Raw genomic sequence first — 9,497 nt, 5'->3', positions numbered from 1 at the left:
TGTGGACATCCCAGGCCAAGTTATGCAAGATGCTGGAAACCGGCTTTTAACCAAGTTGAAGTGCCAGGGATTTTCCCTTTCAGAGATGCCTTCTGGAACATCTGGCCAGGCATCTGGAGAGCAAGAGCTCCATATCAGGTATAAAAAAAAGAAGCAGAGAGGACTGCAGACCATCCTTCTCCGTCCCCATTCCCTTCCCACCTCTTCCCTGGTCTTGGTTGGAGGACGTTCTTAGGGGCTTCCTCGGCTGCCCCACCAGCCCAGCTGGTGGTTCTTCTGCCTGCTCTCACAGGGCCAGATGTGCAGAGAGAACCACACCATACAGCTTGACTCTCAGACTTTGCCTGGAGTAATAAATCTTCAGGGCAAAAATTCCTCTCACATGTTGGCTGGAGAATTGCCTTTTTAAAAAAAAATCTTTTCTCCAGCAAGATCCAGGATTTCAAAGTCAGAAAAAAAAACCTCTCTCTTATTCTCTTGCCATTCCCTCTCTATTTATCTTCCCTTTGGCACTCCCGTTGATGTCTCCTGCCTCCATGGCACATCTCGGCTTTATTAAAGCTATATCGTGACTTTATTTTATTTTTTTAATTTATTTAGGTTTGCCAAGCATGTATGAGAGGTACTTGAGAGACCGCCTGCTGCCAATTACCTCCCAAAAGACCCGTTAGATCTCACAGGGTTGGCCTCCTCCGGGTTCCGTCTACCAGCCAATGCCACCTGGCTACTACCCGGGGGAGGGCCTTCTCTGTGGCAGCTCCGGCCCTCTGGAACGAACTCCCCGCAGGGATTCGGACCCTCACCTCTCTCCAGGCCTTCTGAAAAGCCATTAAAACCTGGCTGTGTCGGCAGGCCTGGGGTTGATGAGTTCCCCCTCCCCTCTCGACTTGTGTGGTTGTGTGATTCTTGCCTATTTTAATTACTTGTATTCTGTTCTATGTTCCCCTTTTTCCCCTTTTGAGTTGTTCGCCGCCCTGAGTCCCTCCCGGAGAAGGGCGGCATACAAATAATAAAATTCAATTCAATTCAATGAGAAAACTAGGATAAAGATGATATAACATATACACATATAAGTATAAACAGGTAGACGTACATACATAAGAAATGGGTACGACTAAATGGGGACAGTAGGACAGGGACGGAAGGCACACTGGTGCTCTAATGCACACACCCTTTATGGACCTCTTAGGAATGGGGTGAGCTCCATGGTAGACAATTTAAGGTTGAAGCTCTGGGGGGGTTTGAGGATGTAACAACAGAGTCAGGTAGACGAGCATTCCAGGCGTTGACCCCTCTGTTGCTGAAGTCGTGTTTTCTGCAATCAAGTTTGGAGCGGTTTACCTTGAGTTTGTATCGATTGTTTGCCCGAGTATTATTGAGGTGGAAGCTGAAGTAGTCGTTGAGAGGTAGGATGTTGTAGCAGACAATTTTGTGTACTATGCTTAGGTCAGCCTTAATCGGTGTAGTTCTAGGTTGTCGAAGCCCAAAATTTTGAGCCTGGTGGCGTAAGGGATTGTACTGTGAGCAGAGGAGTGGAGACTCTTCTTGTGAAATACCTCTGGACTGGCTCGATCGTATTAATGTCCAATATACAGTGTGGATTCCAGGCGGACGAGCTGTATTCGAGAATTGTCTGGCAAAGGTTTTGTATGCTCTAGTTAGCAGTACAGTGTTACGGGAGAAGCAGCTTCGTAAAATTAGGTTCACAACTCTTAATGCCTTTTTGGCACTGCTGTTACGGTGGGCTCTGGGGCTTAGATCGTTCGAGATGAGGACTCCAAGGTCCTTGACAGAGTGAGGGTCATCTACGAGGTCGTATCCACCCAGCTTGTATCTGGTGTTCTGACTTTTTTTTGCCAGTGTGTAAGAGAGAGCATTTGTTGGTTCAGATTTGGATTTAATCTTACTCAAAACTCTTGCAAATTATCTGCAAGTTACAAAGGGATCCAACTAAGAAGGAAGAGAAATTCCTGGAAGCGAGAACGATTAATCAACAGAACACTTTGCCTCCCACAATTGTGGTAGTTTTCCAAAATAGACTGGACAACCGCTTGAGCGGGATGGTATAAGATCTCCTGACTTGGATGAGAGTTGGGCTAGAAGACCTTCAAGCCCCTTCCAGCCCTATGATTCTGTTTTTGTCTATGGAGATTCATGACCATCCACAGGTAGCCTGCCCTTCCTGAAATCCACCGATTATTTTTATCTGTTTTACCCAATGATTTGGGTGGAGTTTATTCTAATACTATGGAAGAGAATATTTATAGTTCAGTGTAGTATCATTACCAATTGGGTAGGAAAACAGCCATCTTCAGAGAGCACCAAGGACCCCAACAGTCCTCCTCCTCCTCCTCCTCCCCCACTGCAAACCCCACTCCCTAGCTGGGTTATGAAATGCCCACAAGAAAACAGCCAAGCTCAGAGACCACCAAGGATCTTCTTTTGCTTCTCCTTCTCCTCCTTCTCCTCCTCCTCCTCCTCCTCCCCTCCTCCTCCTCCTCCTCCTCCTCCTCCATCTCTATTCCACAAACCCCACTCCCTTCTAGCACTGATGATGTTACCTAGCGTGGTTATGAACATCTGCAAGAAAACCACAAAGCTGAGAAAACATCAAGGACCCAATAGTCTTCCCTCCTCCTCCTCCTCCTCCTCCTCCTCCTCCTCCTCCTCCTCCTCCTCCTCCTCCTCCTCCTCCTCCTCCTCCATCATCTCCATTCCACAAACCCCACTCCCTTCTAGCACTGATGATGTTACCTAGTGTGGTTATGAAACATCTGCAAGAAAACCACAAAGCTGAGAAAGCATCAAGGACCCAATAGTCTTCCTCCTCCTCCTCTCCTCCTCCTCCTCCTCCTCCTCCTCCTCCATCTCCATTCCACAAACCCCACTCCCTTCTAGCACGGATGATGTTACCTAGCGTGGTTATGAAACATCTGCAAGAAAACCACAAAGCTGAGAAAGCGTCAAGGACCCCATAGTAGTCTTCTCCTCCTCCTCCTCCTCCTCCTCCTCCTCCTCCTCCTCCTCTCTCTCCTCCTCCTCCTCCTCCTCCTCCTCCATCTCCATTCCACAAACCCCATCCCTTCTAGCACTGATGATGTTACCTAGTGTGCTCATGAAATATCTACAAGAAAACTACAAAGCTGAGAAAGATTCCAAAGTCCTCCTCCTCTCCTTTCCTCCTCCTCCTCCTCCTCCATCTCCATTCCACCCCACTCCCTTCTAGCACTGATGATGTTACCTAGTTGGGCAATGAAACATCTGCAAGGAAACCGCCAAACTCAGAGAGCGCCGAAGACGGAATTTATTCTGTTCAATATTTGTGTGTTTTCGGTTGCTTTTGACAATGTTTTTTTCCCTCCTCGCTGAGCTTTAAATGGTTTCTTTGCTAAGCCACCAATTCACCGAGGTCCTTCCCAAAGGTTTTCTAAGCTCCAACTGTCCCCCCCCCAAACACTCTTGCAACGCTGCAGACGGTGTGGCATGGGCTCTGCAGTCCATCTGCCAGCTCTCGCCTGGTGTGAAGTGTTTCATGCCCACAGTACGTCAATAACGTGCAAATAAGATACGCAGAGGAGTCACACCCCCTCCAGCTCAGGACGCGTGACTCTCCTCTGGCTGGGCTGAGCCAAGATGGAGGCTTGCCAGATGCAGGAAGGGGGTGAGGCTCCTTCTGCATCTTGAACTGGGGCACCGCAGAAGAGGCAGCAAGTTGGAGGGGGGGTTGGGGGAAGAGGAAGAAAGAAAAGGACCCCATCGAACAGAAATGATCCAGGTGCACCAGGTGGCATGAGGTCAAGAGTGGTCAGATGTTCTGGATAAATGGAAGGAGGACAGAACTTGCAAAGGTTAACCTGACCTGATCTTTCTTCCTTCTTCTTTTTCTTTTTCTTTCCTTCCTTCCTTCCTTCCTTCATTCTTCCCTTCCTTCCCTTTTCTCTTTTCCTCCCTCCCTCTTCTCATTCCCCTCTCCCTTCATTCCTTCCTTCCTTCCTCCCTTTCTTTCTTCCTCACTCCCTCTTCTTCTTATTCTTATCTCCCTCCTTCCCTCTTTTCTTCCTTCCTTCCCCATTCCTTCTTTCCTTCCTTCCCCTTCCCCTCCCTCCCCTCTTCTCATTCCCTCTCCCTTCCTTTCTCCCTTCCTCCCTCCCCTCTTCTCATTTCCATCTCTCTCCTCCCTCCCTCCCTTCCCTTTCTGCCTTCCCTCCCTCCCTCTTCTCATTCCCATCTCCCTCCTTCCTTCCTTCCTTTCCTCCCTCTTCTCATTCCCATCTCTCCCTCTTATCATTCTCATCTCTCTGCTCCCTCCCTCCTTTCCTTCCTCCCCCTTCCCTTCCTCGCTCCCTCCCTCTTCTCATTCCCATCTCTCCCTCTTATCATTCTCATCTCTCTGCTCCCCCTCCCTTCTTTCCTTCCTTCCTTTCCCCTTCCCTCCCTCTTCTCATTCCCATCATCCCCCTTCCTCCTTCCCTCCCTCCTTCCTTCCTTCTGTTTTATTTGAGAAAAGGAAGCAGTGCATTCTTTCTTAAACAGGAAAGGGGTTTTCTAACCTGCACAACTAAGGCACAATTTGCAAGGATACCACAGTGCAGCGTGATTTGTAAGTCTCCAGCACCAACTTTCCAAATAACGCATGACCATCTTCTTCGGAGGGTTGTCTCTCCCTCTTCAGCTCCAAAATGTTTAGGAAAAAGCTAAATAAACTCCAAGGAGGTCAACGGATGGCATCACACAGGATTTCTGGGGTTCCCCCCCCCCTTCTTTCACTTCAGACAGGAATTTAATTTAATGGTTTTATTGTGTTCGGAGAATGTATTTGTGTTGGCCCAGAGCTACTGAGACCTGTTCAATGGGAGCCCCACCCAAGGAAATGGATAACAGGATGGAAGCTTGTAGTACAATTTGCTTATCGTTCCATCTTTTGATAAGTATTTATTTAAAGACTTTGGAGGTAAACTTTTTTATGGTTCCTGGAATGGTGTCGAGGGCAGCTCCTGGGCTAACGATGGCGGCTTTATGACCAATGGACTTCAGCTCACGGCTGGCTCAAGAATTGCTGGCGTTGAAATCCCACAGGTTGAACATTCTTATGGCTGTCCACCCCTTCTCTGGTCCTTGCATCTCCCCTCGCTGAGATCTCTGGATCTTTGGAGCTGAGAGGGATCAGGCAGAATACAGAACAAACAGACTTGTAATCCCAAAGGTGCTTTTTTCAAGAGGCAACTGTTTTTTTCTTTGAAGAAGTTTCCTTTCTCATCCAAGAAGCTTCTTCAGCGCAGAGCTGAAGAATCATCTTGGGATGAGAGGCGAAACATCTTCAAAGAAAAACCAGGAAGTCCAGTTGTCTCTTGAAAAAGCACCTTTGGGACAACCATGACCTGGAGGACGGAGAATCTCCATAGAGCTTGAAGAAGAAGTTCTGAAGAAGTTTCTTGGATGAGAAGGGAAATGTCTTCAAAAAAAAACCCCCAGGAAGTCCACTTGTCTCTTGAAAAGGCACCTTTGGAACAACCATGACCTGGAGGACGGAGAATCTCCATACACCTTGAAGAAGAAGTTCTGAAGAAGCTTCTTGGGTGAGAAGCTCCTTCAAAGAAAAACGAGGAAGTCCAGTTGCCTCTTGAAAAAGCACCTTTGGGACAACCATGACTTGGAGGATGGAGAACCTCCATAGACAACAAGAGTTGAAAGGGACCTTGGACGTCTTCTAGTCCAACTCCAACCTTATAGTGTTCCTATATTTCTTGGAATCTTCCAATGATGGAGCAACCACAACTGTGGGAGGCAAGCTACTCCATTGATTCATTGTTGTCACTGTCAGGGAATTTCTCTTTAATCCTAGGTTGGGTCTCTCCTTGATATCAGGCAACGTCATCTGATATCATCAGCCTTGTCTCCGAACTTCAGACATGGAGAGAAATGTCTGTCAGCCCGTATAAAGAGAAGGTGGAGTGGGGCGAAGTATCTTCCTTCTACCCTACCCAAAGGAGACCTCCTTGAAAAACTGACCTCAGATAGAAATAACTGCAACTTTAAATCATCCTGGTTGGATAGGAATTTTCTGGTCATAAATACAGGCAGTCCTCGGTTTACAACAGTTTAACAACTGTTCAAAGTTATGACGGCATGGGAAAATGTGACTTTTGACCGCTTTTCACACTTACAACCTTTGAAGCATCCCTGTGGTCACAAAATTGAAATCCAGATGCATTTAGCAATAGCAATGGCCTTAGACTTATATACCGCTTCACAGGGCTTTTACAGCCCTAAGCGGTTTAGAGAGTCAGCCTCTTGCCCCCAACAATCTGGGTCCTCGTTTGACCCACCTCGGAAGGATAGAAGGCTGAGTCAACCTTGGGTCCCATAAGTAAGTAAGTAAGTAAGTAAGTAAGTAAGTAAGTAAGTAAGTAAGTAAGTAAGGAAGGAAGGAAGGAAGGGAAGAATAGCAGCCCTTAGACTTATATACTGCTTTACAGTCCTTTCCAGACCTCTCTAAGCGGTTTACAGAGTCAGCCCCTTGCCCCCAACCATCTGGGTCCCTCATTTTACCCATCTCGGAAGGACGGAAGGCTGAGTCAACCTGGAGCCAGTCAGAATCAACTCCTGACAGTGGACAGAGTCACCCTCCATTACTGCATTCTAACCACTGCGTCACCATGGTCCTTCCCTCCCTTCCCTCCTTCCCTTCCCACTTAGCACTTAAGACTTATATGCCACTTCACAGTGCTTTTCAGCCCTCTCTAAGCGGTTTACAGAGTCAGTTTATTGCCCCCAACCATCTGGGTCCTCATTTTACCAACCTCGGAAGGACGGAAGGCTGAGTCAACCTTGAGCCTGGTGGGATTCGAACTACTGAACTGCAGTCAGCCGAAGTAGCCTGCAGTACTGCACTCTAACCACTGTGCCACCTCGGCTCTTAATTTAAATTCATTTAACAAATTTCCTCACTTAACAACATAAATTTTGGGATCAGTTGTTGCTGTTAAGTCTAGGACTACCCGTACAACTAAAGTTGCTTTCTCGAATAATTCTGCTGTCTACAGTAATCCAATTCCCTGGATTAATTTCTTCTTAGCCTCGGGCAATTATTGATATCAAAAGGGGGAAGAAAAGCAGAATTTGTTGTTAATGCTCAAAAAATCAATACCGACGGGTTTCTGATGCAGAAAATCCAGCTAATCTTATTATAAATCTCCTTGGCAAGCCGCAAGTTTACGAGCTGACTTCTTGTTTAATCATGCCATTCCTTACCTAAAGACTTTGGAAGGGTTGAAATTCACTTTTATTTCAGAGGGAGCCCCAGAAGGAAATCTCTTTCTCAAACTCTGGTTGCTGTTGTTGTTAGTTGCGAAGTTGTGTCTGACCCGTCGCGACCCCATTGACAATGTTCCTCCAGGCCTTCCTGTCCTCTACCATCCGCTGGAGTCCGTTGAAGCTCATGCCGACTGCTTCGGGGACTCCATCCAGCCACCTCCTTCTCTGTCGTCCCCTTCTTCTTTTGCCCTCCGTCTTTCCCAGCATTAGGCTCTTCTGCAGGGAGTCCTTCCTTCTTATTAGGTGGCCAAAGTATTTGAGTTTGAGTGCATATCGTCAAGGCTTTGGTTTCCCCAGTTGCAATGGATGGCTGTGAAAGTTGGACCATGAGGAAGACTGAGGGCCAAAGGATGGAGGCCTTTGAACTCTGGTGCTGGAGAAGACTCCTGAGAGTCCCTTGGACTGCAAGGCGATCCAACCGGTCAGTCCTAGAGGAGATCAACCCTGGCTCCTCTTTAGAAGGCCAGATCCTGAAGAGGAAACTCAAAAGACTTTGGCCACCTAATGAGAAGGAAAAAGGACTCCCTGGAGAAGAGCCTCATGCTGGGAAAGATGGAGGGCGAAAGAAGAAGGGGACGGCAGAGAATGAGGTGGCTGGACGGAGTCACCGAAGCAGTTGGTGTGAGCTTCAATGGACTCCAGAGGATGGTAGAGGACAGGAAGGCCTGGAGGAACGTTGTCCATGGGGTCGTGATGAGTTGGACACGACTTCACAAGTAACAACAACAACCAATATTCGGAAGTTATGATGTGCTCCAGAGAAGTAGCATTCCCCTTGAGGAGGTCTTTCCAAATGTGGTGGACTGTAAGCCTTGTGGACAGGGCTGGGTGAGGAAACATGGGAGTTGAAATCTGCAAGTCTTAAAAGTTGCAAAATTTGGAGGCACCTGCTCTTGAAGAATCAAAGTTTGCGGAAAAATGGGTCTTTTTCTTCCTGATTTTCACTGCTGTCTGGCCAAGGTGAGTAGCATTTCATTCTTCTCACGAGCGTAATTATTCCACATTTTCACTGCCTGGCAGGTGCATGCCTTGTGCCTGGAGAATAACACATTGGCCTCTTCACAATTCTCCATCCCTCATGTTCTCAAAAGGGTCTTTCCCTCATCCAGTGAAATGGCTCGGTTCCCGGAACCATGTCTTTCAGGCTTAACCAAAAAAGGAAACACGAGGTTGACTGTGCTTCAACTCCCAGAATTCTTGTTCATTCATTCTTCTTCCCCTTAGAATAGAATAATTGAAGGGACCTTGGATGTCTTCTAGTCCAACCGCCTGCCTAGGCAGGAAACCTTACACCGCTTCAAACAAATGGTTATCCAACATCTTCTTAAAAACTACCCGTGTTGGAGCATTTTTCAACTTCTGGAGGCAAGCTGTTCCACTGATTCATTGTTCTAACTGTCAGGAAATTTCTCCTTAGTTCTAAATTGCTTCTCTCCTTGATTAGTTTCCACCCATTGCTTGTCCTGCCTTCAGGTGCTTTGGAGAATAGCTTGACTCCCTCTTCTTTGGGGCAACCCTTGAGATATTGGAACACCACTATCATGTCTCCCCTAGGAGAATATAACGTGTCCCAGGATAATGTTGTAGGAGCCAATCTAGGTCGATCATCAGGACCAGAAGTTTTATCTTCCAAGCTTTGGGAAACAGAGGGGGTATTCAGCCAGTTCTGACCGGTTCTGGCAAACCAGTAGCAGAAATTTTGAGTAGTTTGGAGAACCCCCAAATACCACCTCTGGCTGGGCCCGCCCCCATCTACTTGCTGCCTCCCGAGTCCCAGCTGATTGGTTAGGTCTCCTTCTGTTGCCCTGCACAGGAGATTGAAGCTGGAAAGCAGGTTAGTGGGGTGAGGTGGAAATGGAGATTTCACAGTATCCTTTCCCCTGGAGTGAGGAGGGAAGGGAATGGAGATTTCACAGTATCCTTTCCATTGGAGTGAAGAGGGAAGGGAGATTTCACAGTATCCTTCCCCCTAGAGTGAGGAGGGAAGGGAGATTTCACAGTATCCTTCCCCATGGAGTGAGGAGGGAAGGAAATGGAGATTTCACAGTATCCTTCCCGCTGGAGTGAGGAGGGAAGGGAAGGGAGATTTCACAGTATCCTTCCCCCTGGAGTGAGGAGGGAAGGGAAGGGAAGGGAGATTTCACAGTATCCTTCCCCCTAGAGTGAGGAGGGAAGGGAGATTT

The sequence above is a fragment of the Thamnophis sirtalis genome, unplaced genomic scaffold, assembly GCF_051295495.1.
Source record: "Thamnophis sirtalis isolate CommonGarterSnake01/CBP01778 unplaced genomic scaffold, rThaSir2_p1.2 scaffold_14, whole genome shotgun sequence".
Taxonomy (NCBI): domain Eukaryota; kingdom Metazoa; phylum Chordata; class Lepidosauria; order Squamata; family Natricidae; genus Thamnophis; species Thamnophis sirtalis.
This window is presented reverse-complemented; position numbering follows the sequence as displayed.